General features: G+C 44.0%; 1 long non-coding RNA gene across 1 annotated transcript in view; it reads right to left on the reverse strand.

The window, feature by feature from the left end:
- LOC126108468 (uncharacterized) overlaps positions 1-19,628 on the reverse strand; it is a 47,376-nt gene that overhangs the window by 8,811 nt on the left and 18,937 nt on the right. The window contains exons 2-3 of the long non-coding RNA XR_007523529.1: positions 13,706-14,030; positions 2,692-2,790 (exon numbers count right to left, since the gene is read on the reverse strand). This is a non-coding gene — a long non-coding RNA (uncharacterized LOC126108468). The remainder of the gene's footprint in view (positions 1-2,691; positions 2,791-13,705; positions 14,031-19,628) is intronic.

Here is a 19,628-nt window from a genome sequence, read left to right on the forward strand (position 1 = left end):
CAGAATATAATTCACGAAGACCGACATAAAATGCCTGTTACGCCTACGACAAGCAAAAAATAGTTTCGTATTTCATTTATACGCTCCAGTTTCTCGAGCGCGAGATCGAAAAGTAGTAGTACGGGATTTTTATACGAATTTGGAATTGCCATATTCTTTCCTAATCTGTGTGATGTCCCCATTTCTTCTCCTCCCTCGTTCTAACAAACAATCTTGTCATCACTAATTCTGAAACTATTCCTGCCGTTGTCAAAACTTATTCGCCAGTGAACTTCACTAAGCCTGCCAGAATCACCAGTTTAGTTATCCCCAATTATTCTCGGGTTAGGTGTCGTTACGAGTTCGTACCACGCATTTTCCGTGCAAACCTCGACATATCGCCTGAGACCGCACGTCTACCCCACGCAGCATATGGTTCAGTCAGAAATCAACTTACAGAGTATTCAAAAACCGACAGGGGTGCGCATCAAAATCGAATGAGTAAATCGATAGACAGACGTGCGCTGGATGCTAGGCGCTTTGTGAAACAAGTTGTTCTCCTCCACAATATGAATTTGTCAACCCCCCCCCCCTCTCCCTCCCACAGAGCTGGGCCCACTGCGCGTGTGTGAATCTGGCAGGTTGGGCGCGGCAGTAAAATTTTTGCCAGTAGCATCTAGCTGCTCGCTGCAACTGCTTACACAGCCGAAAGCCACATTTCTGTAGCCAGAAACGGGAGAAGGTGCTACTCGCACGCCACTCAACTGCACGTGCGCACGGAGCCCACTCTTAACTGCTAAAACGAATCTAATGTAAACAGTCGTGACGTCACCTCGTCGGAGGCAATTTGTTATGAAGCATTGCATAGACTTCCTAAAGCCTTTGACACATTTTGCTGTTGGCAAACGCTCGTATGAGCACTCTGTTTTGTTGTATATGGCACGTTTCCTTTGCAATTTATGTTTTATTTCCCTTTTTTTCTCATTCACGTTTACTGTTGCAGTATTATTCTGCAGTAGCGGGATACAGCAATATCCTTTGTTAGAGTATAGATTCATACCAGGCAAAATTACAAAAATTTAACTGAAAACTTAAACAACAAAAAATTCCTTGGTTTTTCCCGGATGAAAAATTTCCCGGGTTCATCCCGGATCTCCCGGGTCGTATACACCCTGCTACATGTGAACCCCACCTGTCGACCCAGGGTTTGGAATTATGCATTACGCGATCACCTGTTACGTGTCAGACTTCACGAGTGCACAGGGATGAACAAGAAAAAGCGGAGCCTCAAACACCGAAGCGGAGGAAGGATAGAAGGTGAACGAAGAAAGGAAAAGGGAACGAAAAACATTGGTGAGACTGCGCTTATGTCAGGTACGGACAATGAGGAACATTCCCGTAAACACTCCAGACATGTTCCCCAAAGGAGGGGACAAGGAACAACAAGAGGACAGACACGCAGAACGGAAGGGAAAAGTTGCTGCAAAGGCTGGGGCCCACTGGTAACCAAGCACGAACCCGCTAAAGAGTGGCGAGCTCCACGAGGTGTAACGTAACGGACTACTGAAACTACCGATACGACCGGCTGGCGAGGTGTGCGGTGCTGTCAATCAACTTGAAGGAGCAAGTGAACTTTAACTATGTAAACATAAAGTGAAATAATATTTTGTTACAAAACTGTTGTTTTTTTTTGGGGAAGGAGACCAGACAGCGAGGTCATCGGTCTTATAGGATTAGGGAAGGATGGGGAAGGAAGTCGGCCGTGCCCTTTTAGAGGAACCATTCTAGCATTTGCCTGGAGTGATTTAGGGAAACCACAGAAAACCTAAATCAGGATGGCCGGACATGGGATTGAACCGTCGTCTTCCCGAATGCGAGTCCAGTGACAAAACTGTTAATATGAGGACAATAATGAGGTATATTGCCACAGAACTATATTATAAACTCTTAATTTTTCATACTATGTTTTTCATATATGTATACGTGCGATGTGTAAAATATCGATATACAACCGAGGCTGGCAGTACTGCACAGTTTGTAAGCTCTGTGAACAGGAGCCGGTGGTTGACAGGTGTAGAGACAATGGGCACTTGGTGTCGAGACGTCTTAATATGCTTGCTTTGAGAAGGTCAAGGATAGAGGGAACGAAATGATGTATTGGAAAAGCTGTTACACTGAAAATTATTGAATATCATCACGATCAGCATTTATAAAATAAAAGTTGGAAGTTTAACTATGTGCCAGTTCTTACGCAGCAGAATACACACCCTGGACCTCAAATTGATTTAACAAACAGTGGATGGCGAGATTCATCACTGGACGACGACGTGCAACACCGACCAATAAAGGTAACAAAGTTATATTACTCTAAATTCAAATTGTGATGATACCTATCTTTCTCCATGTCTTCAAACCTGTATGTACTCTGTTGTTAGAGTGAACAGCGTGACGGGGACTTGTGGTCGACTAGGCACGCCAGGGAGACCACACAGGTTTAAAATGATAATTTGTAGCTTAATATACTGCTACTGATAATAATTAATATTTGTCCCCCAGAGAAATAGGTGCATTACAGAGGGAATTTATGGATCGTGCGAGACGTGTGAGATTTACATTAGTAAAATATCGATGGAAGGAAGCCTCAATTACTTAACAGAAGTATTAGAGAGGTGCTACTTACAAGGAGATAGGAAAGTAGAACTTTATGCTAACCTGATTTTTGCTTCCACTAACTAACACCTCTGCCACAATCTGTGGGCAGCTAGCCACCCCGTCTCACCAATCTTCCATCCTCCACGCATCCAGAGAGTCCTGCGAGATCAGATCAGATTACATTAATTGTTCATTCCGTAGACCCATAAAAGAGGGAATCCTCCTGGGTGTGGAACATGTCAGATAAACACATTACAAAAATGCAATTAGAAAAACTTGAGTTTTATTAATTTTAATGATCCTCAGTCAATAAACAGTGAAGTTATGTACATGAATTAAATTTAAACTTCTAATATTTGCAAGTTTAATACGTACATCTGCTTTCATCAAATCCATCATTCAGACATTTGCTAGTTTGTTGGCCATTACAACCAAGTACTGTCAAAAATTAAAATAAATTATTCATTTCAGTGAGCCTCAGTTAAGAACAGTCAGATTATGTACAAGATTTAAAATTAAACTTCCACTATTTACAGACTTAAGACTTACATCTGCTTTCCATACATCCATCATTCACACAGTAGGTAGTTACTTGACTACTACAAACAAGCACTGTCCAACATTAAAGTATAGTAAATTTTCATTAAAATGGTCTACTGCACTTGTTGAGAAACTCGTGGATAGAATAGGAGGAGTTGGCCACCAAAAGTTCTTTTAAATTATGTTTACATGGTGCCTTGTCTGAAACTAAACTCTTTATGGTTGCTGGTAACTTACTGAAAATACGCGTTGCTGAATACTGGACTGCTTTCTGGGCAAGAGTAAATGATTTTAAATCTTTGTGTATATTGTTCTTACTCCTAGTATTTATGCTGTGAACTGAGCAGTTGGTTGGAAAAAGTGATGTATTATTTACAACAAACTTCATTAAGGTATAAATATACTGAGAAGCTGTGGTTAATATGCCCAATTCTTTGAATAGGTTTCAACATGATGCTCTTGTATTTACACAACTAATTACTCTTATTATACACTCCTGTACTCTAAAAATTTTTTCTCTGTTTGTGGAGTTACCCCAGAATATGATACCATATGACATAATGGAGCGAAAATAAGCAAAATATGCCAATTTTTTATATTTATAACTCCTATGTCTGACATCATTCGCATTGCAAACACAGACTTTTTTTTTTGTTGTGGTTTGAGGGCGCAAAACTTCTATGGTCATTAGCGCCCAGCCCGTGACTTAAGACAGTAAAAAACCGAAATTGAAAACCAGCAGCAATGGGAACAAACTCATAAAATTGGAGAAACTAAAAGTAGAAAGAATGCTTAAAAATCCAGTACAGACAGAGGGTGGTTGTCCCCAAAAAAAAAAACTTCAAATGACTGACGTCATTTCACTGTCACTAATAAACCGGAGAACGTGGTCGGCTGAGCGCGTGTCATCTGCTAAAATCGACGCTAGATCAGGCGATAGCTGTAGACGGGAGCGTAACGGATTAAAATAGGGGCATTCAATTAAAAGGTGTCTGACCGTCCACGGCTGAGAGCAGTGGGGACAGAGTGGAGGAGGATCACCGCTTAAAAGATGTCTATGGCTAAAAAGACAGTGCCCTATCCGGAGTCTAGCTAAAATTACCTCCTCCCGACGACGCGTTCGGGAGGAAGAGGTCCAAGCGCAAGGAAGGGCTTTCACTTCCCGCAATTTATTACGGGGAAGTGTTGACCAATGCGCATGCCATAAATGAGCAACTTGGCGACATAAACCGCTCCGTAGATCGGTGAAGGGAAGCGACTGAATAGCTGGCCGAGGAAGAGAGACTGCAGCCTTGGCCGCCATATCGGCCGCCTCATTCCCACAGATACCAGCGTGTCCCGGGAGCCAGAGGAACGCCACCGAGACGCCCCCCAGGTGGAGCAAGTGCAGACAGTCCTGAATCCGGTGGACCAGAGGGTGCACAGGGTAAAGAGCTTGGAGACTGAGGAGAGAGCTGAGAGAATCGGAGCAGATAACGTACTGTATCCGCTGATGGCGGCGGATGTAGTGGACAGCCTGGAGAACAGCGTAAAGCTCCGCAGTATAAACCGAACACTGGTCGGGAAGTCGAAAGCGATTTGGGGTGTCGCCAACAATATAGGCACTCCCTACACCTAAGGATGTTTTCGAGCCGTCGGTGTAAATAAATGTGGCGTCCGTCATTTGTGCACATAGAGCAGCAAATGCCCGACGATAAACAAGTGTAGGGGTACCATCCTTGGGAAATTGACAAAGGTCACGGAGCAGGCAGATCCGGGGACGGAGCCAAGGCGGTGCTGTACCCCAAGTTGTCAAGAAGGTTTTCGGAAAGCGGCAGGAAAGAGAATGGAGCAATTGACGGAAGCGGACTCCCGGGGGTAGTAGGGAGGAGGGGCGGCCTGCATACCCTACATCAAAGGAGGCGTCGAAAAAAAGGTCATGGGCTGGATTAGCAGGCATGGAAGACAGATGGCTAGCATAACGACTCAGGAGGACTGCTCGCCGATTGGACAGCGGAGGTTCAGCAGTCTCAGCATAAAGGCTTTCCACAGGGCTAGTGTAAAAAGCTCCAGACACTAAACGTAATCCACAGTGGTGGATAGAGTCGAGACGCCGAAGAATAGACGGCCGAGCAGAGGAGTAGACTATGCTTCCGTAATCCAATTTTGAGCGCACTAAGGCGCGATAGAGGCGGAGAAGGACCACTCGGTCCGCTCCCCAGGAGGTACCATTCAGGACACGGAGGGTGTTAAGCGATCGCAGACAGCGAGCCGAAAGATAGGAAACGTGGGAGGACCAGCACAGTTTTCTGTCAAACATAAGACCCAAGAATTTAGCGACGTCTGAAAACGGAAGGTTGACAGGACCTAGATGTAAGGAGGGCGGAAGAAACTCCTTCCGTCGCCAAAAATTGACACAAACGGTCTTACTGGGTGAGAAACGGAAGCCGGTTTCGATGCTCCACGAGTGGAGGTGATCAAGACATCCTTGAGGACGTCGTTCAAGAAGGCTGGTCCGTTGAGAGCTGTAGTAGATCGCAAAATCGTCCACAAAGAGGGAGCCCGAGACATCAGGAAGGAGACAATCCATAATTGGATTTATGGCGATGGCAAACAGTACAACACTCAGCACGGATCCCTGGGGTACCCCGTTTTCTTGGGAGAAAGTACGGGAGAGAGTAGTGTTCACCCGCACCCTAAAAGTGCGCTCTGCCATAAATTCGCAAAGAAAAAGGGGCAGCCGGCCTCGAAAGCCCCAAGAGAACAGTGTGCGAAGGATGCCTGTCCTCCAACAGGTATCGTGTGCTCTCTCCAGATCAAAAAATATTGCTACCGTTTGGCGTTGCCGGAGAAAATTGTTCATGATATAAGTGGAGAGAGCAACAAGATGGTCAACTGCAGAACGATGCTTCCGAAATCCGCATTGGGCTGGTGTTAAAAGACTGCGGGATTCCAGCCACCAAGCTAAACGGTAATTCACCATACGCTCCAAAACCTTACAGACACTACTCTTGAGAGAAATGGGGCGATAGCTAGAGGGGAGATGTTTGTCCTTTCCAGGTTTCGGAACGGGAACGACAATAGCTTCCCGCCACCGTTTAGGAAAGGTACTGTCAGTCCAAATTCGATTATAAAGGCGAAGGAGGTAACGCAGACTAGGGGTTGGTAAATGCAGCAACATTTGGACATGGATACCATCCGGTCCTGGGGCGGAGGAGTGAGAAGATGAGAGGGCATGTTGGAGTTCCCGCATGGAGAAAACAGTATTGTAGCTTTCGTGATTTTGGGAGGAGAAAGCAAGAGGTCGCACTTCCGCTGCACGTTTCTTCGGGAGAAACGCTGGCGGGTAATTTGAAGAGCTCGAAATCGCAGCAAAGTGCTGACCCAACGAGTTAGAAATTGCGACGGGGTCCACTAAGGTATCATGCGCGACAGTGAGCCCAGAAACCGGGGAGAAACTAGGCGCGCCTGAGAACCGTCGAAGCCGACTCCAAACTTCCGAGGAGGGAGTGAAGGTGTTAAATGAGCTAATAAAGAATTTCCAGCTTGCCTTCTTGCTATCGCGGATGACGCGACGGCATTGCGCACGGAGCTGCTTATAGCGGATACAGTTGGCCAAAGTAGGATGGTGACGGAAAATGCGAAGAGCACGTCGCCGCTCACGTATTGCGTCACGGCATGCCTCGTTCCACCACGGAACTGGGGGGCGCCGGGGCAATTCGGAGGTGCGTGGTATTGAACGTTCCGCAGCTGTAAGAATAACGTCGGTAATGTGTGTGACCTCATCGTCGACGCTGGGAAAGCGACGGTCATCGAATGTCGCGAGAGACGAAAAAAGTGTCCAATCGGCTTGGGCAAACTTCCAGCGTCGCGGGCGCATATATGGCAGTTGAGGCTGCAGTCTGAGGACACATGGAAAGTGGTCACTCGAGTGTGTATCATCAAGGGCGAACCATTCGAAGCACCGAGCTAGCGGAACAGTACCGACCGCAAGGTCCAAATGAGATAAGGTTGTCGTGGAGGCAGACAAAAATGTGGGGACCCCAGTGTTGAGGCAAACTAGATCCGCTTGGTGGAAGACGTCTAGCAATACGGAGCCACGTGGACAAGGGTGTGGAGATCCCCAAAGCGGGTGGTGGGCATTGAAGTCCCCAACCAGCAAATAGGGGGGTGGAAGCTGACCAAGAAGATGAAGGAGATCAGCTCGTGCCATTGGTGTGGACGATGGAATGTATACAGTACAAAGAGAGAACGTGTATCCGGAAAGTGAAAGACGGACGGCGACAGCTTGGAAGGAAGTGTTTACGGGGATTGGGTGATAATGGAGAGTATCACGGAGAAGAATCATGAGTCCTCCATGGGCTGGAGAGCCTTCAACAGAGGGGAGATCATATCGGACAGACTGAAAATGAGGGAGAACAAAGCGGTCATGGGGACGCAGCTTTGTTTCCTGAAGACAGAAGATGACCGGCGAGTAGGAGCGTAAGAGGACCGACAATTCATCCCGATTGGCTCGAATGCCGCGGATATTCCAGTGGATAATGGACATGGGGTGAAAAGAGAATGGAGGAATGTGACCAAAGTTGCTGTCAACTCAAAGACTGCTCGGAGCTAGCAACCGACAGCATGGAATGGCAGTCAGCCGAAGGCAGAAGATCCTGATCCATAGGTTGGGCAGGAGCAGTCCCTGCCACCAGCGATCGGCCGGTTGACCGGCCACCAGCAGTGCGCCTCGGCGACACAGAAGATGGCCGAGGGCGATTTCCGCCAGGTGGTGCTGTAGAGGGGGCACGCCTTGGCGGAGAAGGAGAGGAACTGGGTTTCTTTGTAGCCTTCTTGGAAGAATGTTGTTTAGATGAAGGAGGAACCGATGGTTGTGAAGTTGCGGTACGTAAAAACTCTTCACGAGTATGCTCTTTTTTCGAAGACTTGGCGTCCGACTTTTGGGCTCGAGATTTAGCAGAACCCGACGAAGGGTGAGCCATAGAGTGGGCAGGCGAAACTGGTGAGGTTGAACGAGCGATCTTTGCGCTGGCCGATCTGACGACCGTGGTACTAAAGGTGAGGTCGCAAGTCTGCGTGGCCGCCTCCTTTGTTGGCCGAGGAGAAGCAAGGACAGTGCTGTATTTTCCTGTCTGAGGCACGGTGGGCTTGCGACTGGCGAATAATTTTCGAGCAGCAAAGGTCGACACCTTTTCCTTCACCCTTATTTTCTGGATGAGCTTCTCGTCCTTAAAAACAGGGCAATCTCGAGAGGAAGCAGCGTGGTCACCCATACAGTTGATGCAGCGAGGGGATGGAGGTGGACAAGCACCCTCATGTGCATCATTGCCACACGTAACACATTTGGCTGGATTGGAACAGGACTGGCTGGTGTGATTGAACCGCTGACATCGATAGCAACGCGTAGGGTTTGGGACGTAAGGGCGAACGGAAATTATCTCATAGCCAGCTTTGATTTTCGATGGGAGTTGAACTGTGTCAAATGTTAAGAAGACAGTGCGGGTTGGAATGATGTTCGTGTCAACCCGTTTCATTACTCTATCAACTGCCGTTACGCCCTGGTCAGACAGATAGTGCTGAATTTCTTCGTCAGACAATCCATCGAGGGAGCGTGTATAAACGACTCCACGCGAGGAATTCAAGGTACGGTGCGGTTCCACCCGGACGGGGAAGGTGTGGAGCAGAGAAGTACGCAGCAATTTTTGTGCCTGGAGGGCACTGTGTGTTTCTAACAACAGGGTGCCATTCCGTAATCTGGAACAAGACTTTACAGGACCTGCAATTGCATCGACACTTTTCTGAATAATGAAAGGGTTGACCGTGGAGAAGTCGTGACCTTCATCAGACTGAGAAACAACAAGGAACTGTGGCAACGATGGAAGAATCGTCTGTGGCTGAGACTCAGTATACTTACGTTTGTGAGCAGACTTAGTGGAAGGTGAGGAAACCATTGCGGAAGAATCCCCCATGATTACCGGCGTCTCCGATGGCGCGCTCCTCCCTTGTGGGGGCCCTCTCTGAGGGCACTCCCGCCTTAGGTGATTGTTCACACCTCAGGTCACACCTCCCGACAAACGGACGGAGGGACCAATCGGCATTTTCGGAAGGTATCAGCTCAGGTAATCACCCCTCCCTGGGCCTGGCCGTTACCAGGGGGTACGTACGTGTCCTACCTGTCTACCCGGGGCGGGGAATTACGCGTTACCCCGTCACCGGCTACGCACGAAGGGCGTGGGTTGGCCTTCAGACACGCACAGGGAGGAAGAAAGAGAAAGGGAAAGGAAGGAAGAGAGGTCTCAAACGCCGCAGCGGAGAAAAGAGAAAGAGAAGAGGTAAGGAAAAGAGAAGGACAAAGGAAGGAAGAAGACAGAGAAGGATAAAGGAAGGAAGAAGACATAAAAGCAAGGAAGGCAAGGAATGCAGTACATTTACGAGCGTCCGTCTCCGGACGTAGGCACAAACCATACTCCCAGATGGGGAGAAAGAGAAGGAAAGAGCCAGAGGTGAGGGGAGGAGGGGCGAAGATAGGGATGGGGAAGGATGCGGAATGGGAAGGTATGCAGCCCGGAAAGGAAGGAAGGCCACATTAGTTCGGGGTCCCGTGCTCGCTACGCACGTATCCACAAAAGAGTTGTGGACCCCCTGGGGGGAAACACAGACTTGTTTAGGCACTTTAGCAGTTTGTTAGTATGTTGCTCTCAACTGAATTTATTATCAAGTTGTAATCCCAAGAATTTTACACTCAACTTCTATTCCCATGTCGTCATATTTTATACACACACCAGAAGGAAATCTCTTGGAAGTTCTTAACTGCATAAAGGGGGGGGGTCTTTTCAAAGTTTAATGACAGTGAATTGGCTATGAACCACTTATTAATGTCAGTAAAAATTTGATTAGCTGCCCTTTCTAAATTTATATTTGATTTACTATTTATTGCAATGTTTGTATCATCTGCAAATAAGACAAACTTGGCATCTGGTAATGTAACAGGTGGCAGGTCATTGATATACACAAGAAACAATAATGGACTAGTATGGAACCTTGGAGAACACCACATGTAATTTCTTACCAGTCAGATGATGTCTGATTGCCTACTGCTGAAGTAATGACGCCCTTTGTTTTCTATTAGTAAGATATGACTGAAACCACTTTGCAGCACTACCAGTGACGCCATAATATTTTAATTTACTTAAAAGAATGCTACGATTCACATAGTCAAACGCCTTTGACAGGTCACAGAATATGCCAGTTGCCTCTAATTTGTTGTCCAATGAACTAAGGACATTTTCGCTGTAAGTGTAAATAGCTTTCTCAATATCAGAACCCTTAAGAAACCCAAACTGTGACTGACAGTGTGTTATTTTCGCTAAGGTGCTTAAGTAGTCACTTTAACATAACCTTTTCAAAGTTCTTTGAAAAAGCTTGCAAAAGTGAGATCGGTCAGTAAGTTGACGGCATTTCTTTGTCCACTTTCTTGTGGAGAGCCATATTTAAGCCATTCTGGAATGTTCCTGTGATAAGTGATTGATTACACAAATAACTTAAGATATGACTAAGCTCACATGAACACTCTTATTAACTTTGTTAATATGTTGTTATAACCACTAGAATGCTCTGATTTCAAAGACTTTATGATGGATTCTATTTCTTTGGGTGAAGTAAGTGTCAATTCCCTTTCACTGAGATTGCCTGTGTGCACTGGTGTCATATTCCTTTGCATTATTTACTGAACCTGACAACCCCATGCTATCAGTAACAGAGACAAAATACTTGTTTAGATGTTTGCAACACAACATGCGTTTGTTACCAGAGTTTCATTTATTTTTTGGGCTATTTGTTCCTCCTCATTTCTGGTTCTACCTGTCTCTGACTTAACTATATCCCATATTGTTTTTATTTTCTGGATGTATTTATCTTCTTCTCATAATGCAGGTGTTTAGATTACGGGATAACCTTCGGTATTTTGCAGTAATTTTTGTAATAAGCTATAATGTTAGTATCAAAGGTGTCCCTACATATCAGAGTTTGCTTTTTGTCTCACATGATATCTTTATCCCTTGTGTGATCCACAGTAGACTTCTGCTTAATTTGAGTTACCTTCAGGAGAAAATTTTCAAATAAGGTGCTAACTTTATTAATGAATGTTTTGTATTTTCCATTTGTGTCTTGGATGCTGCAAAAATCCATCAAATTAATTTCTTTGAGCAATCTCTTAAATTTCTCAGTTTTTGACTGTTTTATTGGCCTTCTGTACTCAGTTCTGATAGATGTTTTACCCTGAAAATTTTCAAAATTTAATGTTACATGTAGTATGTCATGGTCAGATATCCCATTTACTACAGGTTTTGTAATGTGGCTTAGTTGGCTAGAATTGTCTATAAATATATTATCAATGGCAGTCTTAGAACATTTGTATACCCTAGTTGGGAAATGTACAGTAGAAATTAAACTGAATGACAATGTAACTGATTTCAGTAACTGTTCACTGACAGTGTTTTTCAGAACACCTAGGCCTATATTAAAATCACCAGCAACCACAAGTTCTTTGCTTTTCAATTTTAGATGAGATAATAAATCTTCAAGACCGTTTACAAACAGGGTGAAATTCCATGAAGGTGCTCTGTATAAGGCTACTATTATAAAGGACATATTATGAAATTCTATCTCTGTTGCACATGCTTCTAAGTGCTGCTCTAAGCAAAATTTATTAACATCAATATTCTTAAATTTAAAACTTTTTAACAAATGTGGCAACTCCTCCTTTCTCCATCTTTTGTCTACAGAAGTAGGATGCTAACTTCAATTCTGTAAGGTTTAACATATCTATACCAGTGGTCACACGATGTTCAGAGAGGCAGATTGTATCAACAATTCCTAAATATGAGTAAAACCTTTGATACTGTGAATCATACCATTTTTCTGTGTAAGCTAGAAGAGTACGGGTTGAGAAGACTACCCTTGAAACTACTTACCTCCTATTTGAAAGACAGGAAAAAGTGTGTAAAGCTAACTTATCAAAATAATGATGAGCTCCCAACAACCAAATCAAACTCCAGGACACTTCAATGTGGCGTGCCTCGAAGAAGCATACGAGGGCCTTTTCTGGTCCTCGTATATGTAAATAACTTATTCGAACCCCAAAATTGCACGGTTGTAAGCTATGCCGATGCCATATCCTTCATCAGCTGTGGCAGTGATATGCAGTCTGCAGCTAACAGTAGCGAGATCAGTTTCAATACTCTGTCCGCACACGTTACAGCAAAAGAGCTTCTTGTAAATGAAGACAAAACGGTAATAATGAAGTTCATCCACAGTTATAGTGCTGCCATAACTGATACTGTATTTACATCCCCATTGGGTCTTGCATATGCAAATTCACATAAATTTTTGGGCATCGTTGTTGATGAACAGTTATCATGGAAAGACCATGCAGATAATATTTGCAAGAAAATCAGTAGAAATGTATCTACTGAAACGGGTCTCAGCCTTCTTGGACCATGATACCTTAAGGCAAATATATTTTGGGTTAATTCATCCGCACCTTCAGTATGGTATTGAGATATGTGGCGGGGCATCAGCAGTTCATATAGACAGACTTCTTAGATTACAAAAAAGGAAGTAAGAATGGTAGCCAAGGTAAAGAACAGAGAGCCTTGTAGAGACATCTTTAGAAAATATAAAATTCTTACGGTGTACTATATGTATATACTGCAGACAGTCATGTTCGTGAAACAAAATCCTGAATTTAATATGAGAAACAGTAATGTACACAACTATGATACACAGGGAAGGGAAAATTTTCATAGAATTGTGAGCAATAAAAAGGCAACTGACCACAGCCCACACAGAATGGGAGCAATTTTCTACAATGCACTACCCTGTGAACTCAAGAAAGTAAATCTAAATATGCTAAAGAGTAGACTGGAGCAATTATTAATAGAGAAGTGTTGTTACTCTATAGAGGACTAAGTTGTAGTGCCATCTTGGAAAACGGTGCATACGGACCACGTCTCCGATCTATCAGTGGTATGAAAGAATGTAATTATACATTGTATTATGCGTACGGTACTGTTTTAAATATTAGCTAAATTGTGTTACACTATAGAAGAAGCTACTTGTCATGCCCTTTTGAAAGATAATGTGTACAGACATGTGTCTCATCCATATGTTGTTATGAAAGAATGTAAATATTTTACTGTATATGTGTAATGTAATCTAAATTTTCCTGACAATGTCCGAAAATTGTTATATGGACAGAAAACAAATAAATAAATAAATAACTGGGTTTGATGACTAATTCAACAATGCACATAAGTAGTTCATTAATTTTACTTCTAAGCCCTCAAATATTTTGATGCACTAAAGGTAGTTGGCATTTCATATTTACCGAGACGATATCGGGTGTAAATAAAATTTCTGCCGTTTGCTGTAAATTTTTAACCTACAGCTGTGTTCACTGATCCAATGTGCCAGGATTATGCTGTCTGATTTCTTTATCAAACTGAAGGTTTGTTTCAATCTTAACTTCTCCACTGTCAGTTCCTGTACCAACCTGTCTTTACGAGGCTCCTTTAGGAGATGGGGGTTATATTTGTCTGCAGCTGCCAATAGTTGTACGACAGACACGTAACGGACAAGGTGGTTCACAGCGGTGGTCTCTATGTCCAGTATGTGGACACAGTCACTGGCAGTTTCTGCTGTGTCGTGCCACACCAGCACAGCTGTGACAGCAGGGTTTCTGGCAGCCAGTATCACACTGTGTGCCTCTACCCTGCCACCCCCGGCACACAGCCCTCACATCGGCACCTGTGCCCCACGCGAGGAGCTCCGGCACCGCACCGATCGAGTTCCCTTTCCTCTCGGCCACACTCGGGCACCTGAAATTAGAAGGGAAAAAGAAAAAAAAAAACACATTAAAAGCTGCCCAACTTCCGATACAGTCACTTCACACTACTCGGTACAGCCACCGACTTTATTTACGACGATTACACTTCTTACACTTCAATTTTACCTGCACCACATACGATATTCTTCGTACGAGTAAAATTAAAGTCAGAAAGCAAATTACACAGGTCCCGATGATTCTGGAGCTCGATGACAATCCACTGTAAAGTCCACTGTCACCACAGATCTAAAAATCCTCCAGTTGTACAAGAAAGGTAAATGTACATACCATATTCAACATGTATAATTCTCCAGCTTAAGGCACAAGCAGTTCAGAATGTTATTAAACAAGAAATGAAAACAGCAAAGCAAATAAAACTGACACAAAGAAAATAGCTCGCCCAAAAACAGTGAAAATTCAAATGACTGGCCAAAAAAGACACTGTTACTTCAACATGGTGGCAAGCAACGGACCCAGTAATAAACTGACAATTGCAGATGTGTTGATGCATTAGTTTTACTTTTGACACAGGGCATGCACTGTCAACAGTTAATCTCAAAATGACATTGAGCAACTAAAGTATTGCAATTCTGACAGTCGTAATGGAGTTCGTAGCAGATTTAAAATGTTGCGGAGGTTGCTAGGACTAATGTTAAGGTGTGTCCAGTATGACTGTAGGCATAACTAACAGGCCATAGTATCATGTAATGACAGCCACCTATAAGTCTTTTGAAAAGATTGTTTGAGAACGGCCTGCGATAGAACACACTCGTTCACCGAGCAGAAACTTAACTGTCTGGCTCTCGTACAGCATTCTTCACACCCATTCGTAATGGGTCGACACGGAAAATAAATGTTACATTAACAACTTATCGTATTTCGTGTAAATCAATATGTCAAGAAATTAAGAATCAGAAACAGGGTCCCCAATATTCCTTGTGAGCTAAGCAAGTCTATTTTATGGTAACAGCATTGCAGGTCTACACTGATCTTGATTCTGCACAAACTTACCAAGCACTTTGGTACAGGCTGTTCCAAACTTAGATACATCTCTGTTCCCATCACATTTACTCCGTAATGCTGTTTGTTACCACTGACAGTAATTTTCTGCTTAACAATGATGGTCGAAATCACAGTGCAAGACAATTTCCACAGAGGCTGTGCCTGTTTCTAATGTTCACAGTGCAGAAAGACCTCAGACACACTCCCATCACACACAAAGCAAGCAATTTGGAATCCCTACCGGTTCAGACGAACACCAGATACGTGCCTCATCACTCTTCACACAAATTACCCAAATATCTAGAGTGAGGGACTGGAAAGTTCTGTTAGCTGCACGGCAAGTAGCAGTGTTCACTGTAAACCTTCTCAACCAGTAACAACGTATTGTGGAAAGGACTGTTTACTGATACAGGTACATACTTACTTCAATGAATACCATTGTAATGAAGTAAATACTAAGCCGCCAACAGCACATGGAATGGCTGCTATTTAACGGAAGTGAGCAGACAGCAGTAGCAGCTTTCTGTCCGGTTCACTCATTCATATTTAGTCGGCATACTGCGAACAGTGAGTGTTACCTGCCAGGATAGCCGAGAGCGCTAACTCGCTGCTTCCTCGGCTCGGGGAGGCACGCCGGCCCCGGATCGAATCCGCCCGGCAGATTAACGACGACGGCCGGTGTGCAGGCCAGCCCGGATGTGGTTTTTAGGCGGTTTTCCACATCCTCCTACGTGAATACCGGGCCGGTCCCCACGTCCCCCCTCAGTTACACGACTCGCAGACATTTGAAACACATTCACACTATTTCACGATTTACACTACAAGCAGACAGCCGGGGTCCACTACTTCCGTCTCTGGCGGTACGGGGTGGTGGCAGGGGGGGCATCCAGCCACCCCTTGACCGTGCCAAATCCGTACTTAACCCTGCCGACCGGTAGAGAAAGCGAGAAGAAAGACTGCGAACAGTGAGTGTTATTAATGCAGTACATACTCAACTTTCTATGATTTGCTTGTCTCATTACTGTATACAATGGGAATTGACAGACTCTGAATGTGGAGGGGTAGTCAGAGCTAGAGAGCCTGTATATGCAGAGAGTGGCCAACCGGACGATACGGCGGCCATTTTTCTGCCAAACTGCAGGCGGGACTTTTGAATGGCCCGTAGTGGAGTACTGGAGTACACACTCACCAAATCAAAAGCACAAGACAATATGGCGAAATCATTCGTTAAATGCCTTTCTTTACAGCTATAATGTACTCGTAGTAGCCAACTACGTACAGCACAGGAAAATTTGATACAGTGAGTGTAAAAATTATTCGTTACTTGCATCTATCTCCTTTAAAATTCGTTTACTAGACATATAGCAATGAAAGTAACGTAAATAAAAAAATATAGTGTATAGCATTTGTTTTGTATCGGAAGTGCATAACGCTAACGATTTAATGTACCTGTATTACGCCAGATGAATGAAAGTCTTAAGGAGTTGTTTACTTGTGACATGCAAAAAGTGCAAGACACAAGTAAACAACCGGAATACCTCTCTTAGATAACTAACGAAAAAGATTACAAAAATCAGGTAATGTTAAATGTAGGCTACTGTAATAACGACCAAATATAACATTATCCCTTATACCCCACAGTAAGTAGGCCTATTAAAAACTGTCTTCAAGAGTACCTACAATTATGTACTACGAATAATGTTTCAGCAACCACGACTACTGCGGAAAACGTGCTTACAACTTGCCTGCGTCAACAGTCGGGCGATAATACCGAAACCAAAATAATGCCTAGTGTTCTGATCTGGAACGAAATAAAGTTTGACGCTATAAAGTCGAATAAGCACGGCACAACAATTACAGGAACTTTCAGTTTCCAGCAAGCACTGTCAGATATTGGCTTGAGAAAAGCTTGTGATGCTACTAGTATGCACGCAAACGCTAATTATGTACTAAAAACGATATACAACTAAATCTAACATGCATGCACAGAGCATAAGTCTCTCAATAATTCAAATACCTTTTAATCATTTCCAAAAGTCCTCTGGACTTCAATTCAACTCAAAAGCACGGCGAACGTAGGAAGCGTGAGAGATGTTTGGCAGAAAAATGGTGCCAAAGCTAATCAACCCATCACGGGCAACTTCACCTATGGTCACTCTCTCCCTATACAGGCTCTCTAGTCAGAGCTAGCCAAGTGGAACATTCTATTTTCGATATTGTTAAGTAATTACATATTCTGAGATCTACAGTGCCGAGATTATCAAGTTTCGGGCATTACCGCTATCAGAGACAACACAGCAGCCAACGGACTTCACTTAGTAACTGAGAGCAGTGGCATTTGCGTACAGTTGTCAATGGTAACAGACAAGCTACACCGCGTGAAATAACTGCAGGAGCCAATACAGAACATATGACTGAACACATCCGTTATGACAGTGCTGTGAAATTTGGCATTAATGGGTACAGCAGCAGACAACCGACACGAGTTCCTTTGCTGACAGCGTGACGTCGCCTGCAGCACTTCTGCTGGGCTCGTGACCGTATCAGTTGGACCCTAGACTGGCGGACTAGCCTCGTCACATGGGTCCAGCTTTCTGTTGGTAAAAGCTGACTGTAGGGTTCGAATGTGGCACACACCCCACGAAGCCGTGGACCCGAGCAACCTGGTGGTGGCTGCATAGTGGTGTGGGCTGTATTTTCATAAGATGGAACCAATCATTAAAAATACTTATGTTTGGATACTTACATCATTGCAGCCATTTGTGGACTTCATAGTTGCCACAAGTGAAATTCCCTGATATTTCCCCGACTTCCACACAAGTTTTAGCATTTGTTGTTGTGGTCTTCAGTCCTGAGACTGGTTTGATGCAGCTCTCCATGCTACTCTATCCTGTGCAAGCTTCTTCATCTCCCAGTACCTACTGCAACCTACATCCTTCTGAATCTGTTTAGTGTATTCATCTCTCGGTCTCCCTCTACGATTTTTACCCTCCACGCTGCCCTCCAATACTAAATTGGTGATCCCTTGATGCCTCAGAACATGTCCTACCTACCGATCCCTTCTTCTGGTCAAGTTGTGCCACAAACTTCTCTTCTCCCCAATCCTATTCAATACCTCCTCATTAGTTACGTGATCTACCCACCTTATCTTCAGCATTCTTCTGTAGCACCACATTTCGAAAGCTTCTATTCTCTTCTTGTCCAAACTAGTTATCGTCCATGTTTCACTTCCATACATGGCTACACTCCATACAAATACTTTCAGAAACGACTTCCTGACACTTAAATCTATACTCGATGTTAACAAATTTCTCTTCTTCAGAAACGCTTTCCTTGCCATTGCCAGTCTACATTTTATATCTTCTCTACTTCGACCATCATCAGTTATTTTTCTCCCCAAATAGCAAAACGCCATTACTACTTTAAGTGTCTCATTTCCTAATCTAATTCCCTCAGCATCACCCGACTTAATTCGACTACATTCCATTATCCTCATTTTGCTTTTGTTGATGTTAATCTTATATCCTCCTTTCAAGACACTGTCCATTCCGTTCAACTGCTCTTCCAAGTCCTTTGCTGTCTCTGACAGAATTACAATGTCATCGGCGAACCTCAAAGTTTTTACTTCTTCTCCATGAATTTTAATACCTACTCCGAATTTTTCTTTTGTTTCTTTTACTGCTTGCTCAATATACAGATTGAATAACATCGGGGAGAGGCTACAACCCTGTCTCACTCCTTTCCCAACCACTGCTTCCCTTTCATGTCCCTCGACTCTTAAAACTGCCATCTGGTTTCTGTACAAATTGTAAATAGCCTTTCGCTCCCTGTATTTTACCCCTGCCACCTTCAGAATTTGAAAGAGTATTCCAGTCAACATTGTCAAAAGCTTTCTCTAAGTCTACAAATGCTAGAAACGTAGGTTTGCCTTTTCTTAATCTTTCTTCCAAGATAAGTCGTAAGGTTAGTATTGCTTCACGTGTTCCAACATTTCTACGGAATCCAAACTGATCTTCCCCGAGGTCCGCTTCTACCAGTTTTTCCATTCGTCTCTAAGGAATTCGCGTTAGTATTTTGCAGCTGTGACTTATTAAACTGATAGTTCGGTAATTTTCACATCTGTCAACACCTGCTTTCTTTGGGATTGGAATTATTATATTCTTCTTGAAGTCTGAGGGTATTTCGCCTGTCTCATACATCTTGCTCACCAGATGGTAGAGTTTTGTCAGGACTGGCTCTCCCAAGGCCGTCAGTAGTTCCAATGGAATGTTGTCTACTCCCGGGGCCTTGTTTCGACTCGGGTCTTTCAGTGCTCTGTCAAACTTCACGCAGTATCATACCTCCTATTTCATCTTCATCTACATCCTCTTCCATTTACATAATATTGTCCTCGAGTACATCGCCCTTGTATAGATGCTCTATATACTCCTTCCACCTTTCTGCTTTCCCTTCTTTGCTTAGAACTGGGTTTCCATCTGAGCTTTTGATATTCATACAAGTGGCTCTCTTTTCTCCAAAGGTCTCTTTAATTTTCCTGTAGGCAGTATCTATCTTACCCCTAGTGAGACAAGCCTCTACATCCTTACAT

This window comes from Schistocerca cancellata, chromosome 11 (genome assembly GCF_023864275.1).
Source record: "Schistocerca cancellata isolate TAMUIC-IGC-003103 chromosome 11, iqSchCanc2.1, whole genome shotgun sequence".
NCBI classification, from domain to species: domain Eukaryota; kingdom Metazoa; phylum Arthropoda; class Insecta; order Orthoptera; family Acrididae; genus Schistocerca; species Schistocerca cancellata.